Below are 6,000 nucleotides of genomic sequence, written 5' to 3'. Positions count from 1 at the left end.
AAAAAAAATTTTTTTTCTATAAGACGATTTTCGTCTCAAGAGTGTACTAGTAGCCCATCATTCGGACTTCGTTGTTGATTTTTGACCGAATACTTGGTTTTGTTTGTTTGCTTGAAGCTCTAAAATCTAAATGATAGTGCCGCCCATGACAAACCAAGTAGTCGGTTAAAAATCAACAAAAAAGTCCGAATGATGGACTACTAGTACCTACTTACACTTGAGACGAAGATCGTCATAAGAAAAGAAAAAAAGAAAAGTTCTTTTTTTTTGGATGACATGGGTTTAGATGTAAAGCTTTGCTGCGAAATAATAGACAAGATACTAAATTATAATTTTCCCCTAATTTTCATTTTCCTATTGATTGCTATTTCTTATTGTACCTACATTTGCGTACCGTCCTAGAAGTCAAAACTCGGACGCTCAGAGTTTTAGAGTTCAAAACGTGTGCCATTATGAAACCCGAATAAAAATTCGACTTAAGTTCGTAGGGTCTATAATTGACACATCTTCCGTCGCCATTAATGCGTCGGCGCCGCTGAATCGCGGTGATGGAGCCGCTTGGAAATACTCCCGACGATAAATCAACGACGGACACTGCGCAACCGAAACCAAACACCGACCTGGATGGATTACAATCCTGGAAAAGCGTGGGTCTATTCAAAGCGTGGGTCGTGTTACAATTTTCAGGAATTCTAAGTATCCTTCCCGGCATGTTAGACAACAACAAGAAACATTACCAATCACCACCGTTGCCACTCGGGTTTACTTTTGCATTCGGCAGTCGGAAGAACAGGATCTCAGAGGTCTTTAAACATGGTGCCATCGACATTTGAAGGTGATAGAGCAGCTAAACTTGCATCATTAAGCGGCCGAAATTCACGCCAAAATACAAACACGAGTTGCCGATAAATATAAAGCTCGGTAGTTCGGTTCAGAATAAATCAGTTTTATGAAGCGTTGGAACGACTGGGCCGATGTTTAATGCAGCAGCCCTCGTAAATATATTTAGTGTTTGGTTAGGGCGTGTTCACTCGGGCGGCGTGAAGATACTGACGGGACATTCTGATTGACAGCTTAAGGCTTGTTTGACTGTCACCTTTTCTTTGCTGAGGCGAATGGAAGTCGCGTGTTCAATACAGTTGCCCCGTGTGATGCTTTTAGTTTTACAAAACATTGAGTTGGTTGTGACTGAAATATAATTCTGAGAATCGATGCCTAATTGGTAATGCAAGTTACGGTTAGTCGAAAAGGAAGGTAACAGAATAAAAAAATCATGCAATAGTTATGTATATTACACGAGAAAGACGACAGAATCTAATTAGTTATTATTTATAGCACATTTATGTAGCTCACTTGCTCCTGCAAAGAAAGAGCTCCTGCTGAGTGAGTTTGTGTACACAACAATGATGTTTGTTGCAATATTCGTAAATTTTGCACATTAACAAATGTTTATTATTGTATTTGCAGAGAGAGGGAAATATTTGCACATTAACTACCTACGTTAGGTGCATAACACTATAATCACATTACTATACATATACACTCACTAGTCGGGACGCAGGGTGCATGGTACAAACCGAATGGAGAATTCTTGAATGTGTGAGTATGTTTGCACGTGCCACGGAAGACATAATCTGGTTTGAGTGCTTAATTTATAGCAGCTTATTTGCAAATGCAACAGTGCGACTACAAAAGCAGTTAGCTGCATTGTAGTTATTAATGTATTATGGAGATATGAGCTAGTTACTAAAGGGAGTCGGGGTGTCTGCGACACAAGTTCAACTATTAATGAAAACTATAAATAGCTGGCCAAACGCAGGATATTCGAGCAGGAATGTTTACGTGAGTGAAGCGACGTGCGCGGGATCAGTGAGCACAACGCACGGTTTATATTATACAACCGTTTGAATGGATGTTTAAAATAAAACATCGTGTCTCAATCTGCATAATATGGGTCATTTATAATACACGCATGGAGTTAAGTAATCGGGGATGGTTTAATAACACGCATCGATGGACACAACTAATAATAAATAGATACGTACGCTGAAGTTGCCAATTTTAATATTTTATTTTATCACGTTATAAATAAAGTTTACGAACTTTCACTTGTCTTGTTGATAGTAAAATTTTAAGAAGTATTCAACTATCAATAGCTTTGTTTACGGTACGATTCTGTTTATTAGTTTCAATAGGTCTTTATCATGTTTGAGCCACCAGTTCGGAGAACCTTGTTTTATTTACCTGGTAAGTACCCAGGCCCAGGCTATCCCTGTCATATCTAAGGGTGCTGTAAGTTGCTGCTGTTGACGCAGCGCGGGGGCTGGGCGCCGCAACCGGCCCTCTTATTTTATCAGTATTTGCACACGTTTAACCGACTGCGATGATCATATTGCTAAAGTGGCTTCAGGATATACGGACCAGTATAAGGCTGACCTTCGATCAAGTCGAAACAAAATGTTTTGTGAAACATGCAGCTTTTCTCCCCCGGGGGGAGGTGTGCTAACAATACAGAGGGAAATGTGTACTTGTCGCCCTTCTGTTTGCATACAGCCACGCTGAATGAAAAGGCAAGTTGACATTACTCTTACGAACGCTTTAGCTACGGCTTTGGCTACGTAACGTCCCTAGTGACTGTAAGTGGCGCAGCAAGAGTGCCAGAACCCTTCAAGTGTTGTTGAGATCTTCAACTGCAAGTGGCTACATGCAAATGCAAAAGGCTAAAGTGCAAGTTGAGATTTAAAGCTCAGTGTGAGCTAAAGAGCTTTTTTAAGCCTCCTTTGTGACTAATTATAATTAGTCCTATAGGATATCCCTATAAAACAGTACCTAAAGTACCAGCGCCAAAGAAGGCCCGGTTCTTAAGTTTGAGGCCTTCTTTCAAAATTTTATACTTTTATAAATGTGAATGGGTTTAAACTTTGCATCCATGTTCTCTAGTACCATAACCGAAATAGCAAGTTCATATGTGGGTTTCTATCAGAGAGGTCCTTATGTACAAAGGGCTTTTCTGATGGAATGGTGCTTATGCACATGAAGCATAAGGACCCTTCGCTGATAGAAAGCCACTAAACATAAAAGGAAGCTGAACACTAAACTAAGATGCATAGTTTCCGAGATATAATCCAAAAACCGAAAAACGGGACCTTCAAACCCCCCTCCCCCCGGCTCAAGGGCTATGGCCGGGGACTTGATATGTTCACCTTCTAACTAGTCCAAACAAAGTTACGGAGTCAAAAATTATGTTTCCAGCATTTCTCTCTACAACTTTTTTTGAGCATTTATTTCCTGGTCTAACATCATTATTCCCCGAATACGAAGTTTATGGTGTTTACACTTTCGCCGGCGCTTACGCTTGTGCCACTTGTTGCGCTACTCATGCGCATCGCCTAAAAACTTGTGTAGTCTGACCTGTCATTACATACATATACTGTTTGAATTCTCCATGGGGCTAAATTAAATTGACAATTGTTTACAAGAAAATACCAATCAAAAGTTAAGTAATGAACATGCAAATTTTCTTGGCATCTCACTCAGAATCCCAGGGAGAGCCATTTTACAAGATTTTTATTAACTTGCAATATTCAATTCAATGCAATTCAAATTTATTTGTATAAGACATAATTAGTCCATAGAAATGTTAGTAACAAACAAAACTAATACACCTACCTACTTTTAATATACCTACGTAAGTAAGTATTAGGTATGTATGTATGATGTATGTATGTAACTAATACATAATGTTTGTACGGGTCAGATCTTGCTTGTTAAATTTGACCTACTTACCGGTTTCCAATGAAGCTGAAAGTTTGCATTGCACACATGTAAATCGGGTGACAATGCAATATTTAGGTACCATCGAGCTGATCTGATGATGGAGACAGGAGGTGGCAACTTAATCGTGTTTGGGGTTTTTAGAATTGTCTCGACGAGTATTAGTAGCCTGTGGAAAGAAAAGTACAGTCAGCGATAAAAACTTGTACTTACCAAAAATTTAATTTTTGCCAAAAACTTATTTACTTTTAGATTAACGTGTATCGATAAACAATGGTCAGCTCATGTTGGTGAGGTTGCAGGTCAGATTATACTAGTGATACGGTCGCGTAGTACAAAATGTTTGTTGAAGGTGCGCGCGCGTCGAGGCCGAAATTTCAATTTCGTGCGTTGACCGCTGAGTCAGGGCTGATTTGTAATTTGTATGCAAGCAGGATTCTTTATTGCCGCTAGTTTGCTCACGTCACCGTCACATGCTATCGGCGCAATCGCTGTAATGATTTAGGGCCCATTTATTATGATTATAAAATGTGTTCTGCAGTTCAACGAAGATTCGGGACCAAAACCAAAAGCCCATATATCATATATAAGTCAGCAGCAGAAGTTAATAACGGGTGTGAGGTTCAACATTGTCTTCCTCTAAGTCTCTTGACAATAAAGTTGTGCTAAGAGCTTATTGAACAGCTTACCACTTCTACTGCTAACTATATCTAGACAAGTAGAGAGGATTAAGTGCACTATAAGAAGGTAGATTTAATTTGTTATTTTTGCTACGTTTAGTTGGAGGCAGGGAGAGTATTAATACTACTAGACTTACAAGATGTTGTCTCGAGATTACAATCGACTTAATATGATTCCGTCTCGATACCAAAGTCCACGGCTGATACAAAACTCGATTGTTGCTTTAGAAATTTGGCCTAAAGTTGCTCCACCAGGTCTCAAGATAGTGCAGACGCTTCGTAAACGTAGCCATCAACACATCATTACTTACAATCAAGGACGTTCCAAAATATCTGATCCCACTTTAGATATTGCCTTTTAAAATAATCTTCATTAAACAGATCTCACTTTAATGTAAGCCTCATCTAAATCTGCCTATTAACATGTCATGATATAAAAGGAAACAAATTGAAACAATACATTTTCTCTATAAGGACAACTCAATATATCAATCGTATGGTTGCGTGCGGATATAAGAAATCCCTGTGGCTATTTCAATTTATAGGAAACAATAAATAGGTAGTTACATTAATTCGGAAAATTTGATATAATCATATAACAGAGATGAAAAATTTTAAGTTATAGAGATATTACGAGTAAATAATATTTAACCTATACGACCCGGTAAATACACAAAGCGTGTCAGATACTGGCATTTTGAACGTCAGTTACGGATTACGAATACATTAAAGGTCCTAGCCATTACGGCCACGGCGTGTCAAGTCCAACGTCCAGCGATAACTGGAGAATGTCCGTCCGTCCGTATCGTTAGTGCGGAATGTCGACCAAACCCGAAGGTCGGGTGGCTGGGATGCTTCCGGCAGGAACGGGTTGCCTTATTTATTTAAATAAACTCAGACGTATCATTAATTATAGTGGCATTCGCCTTGACTTTGAACGCTTAAAATTTAAGACAGACTTGTAGTTTGATTGTAATAGAGTACACTGTATAGCATACTATACAAGAGAAATAAATCCTCCTTATTGGGGTCGCTGCCATCGAAATCGATGTGGAGGACGATATATAGTAGCAGGAAGTAGCACCAGAAAATTGAGGTCGGACGTCAGCAATTTAATATTTTTGTTTTATTATTTTATTTTATTTTATTAGCCTGTTAGTGTGTACCACTGTTGGGCAAAGGCCTCCCCTCTTTCCCGCCACTTGGCTCTATCCATAGAGTAACTTATACTAGAGCGGTACTGTCATAGTAAATTTTGTAACCCCAGTAAATTCACTGCCATCTGTCGACACACTTTAAAACTAAAAATAAATATTTATAAAAATACGATAAAATGTATTTAAATATGGATAAATGATTTTTTTATTTGCATTAATTATTTTTTGATGATGTTGACCCATGTCCTTCCACTGATATGCGTTAAAATTGTTAAATAACAAACGAAACCGTCAACGCCCTCTATACGAGAGTAGGCCAAAGGTAGTGGCGCCATTTGATCGAGAATCAAATTTTCGTGATTTTCGAGGCACGTTTTTTCCTTAGACTG

This window comes from Cydia strobilella, chromosome 6 (assembly GCF_947568885.1).
Source record: "Cydia strobilella chromosome 6, ilCydStro3.1, whole genome shotgun sequence".
NCBI lineage: Eukaryota > Metazoa > Arthropoda > Insecta > Lepidoptera > Tortricidae > Cydia > Cydia strobilella.
The sequence above is the reverse complement of the archived record's forward strand: the minus strand, read 5'-3'. Positions refer to the sequence as shown.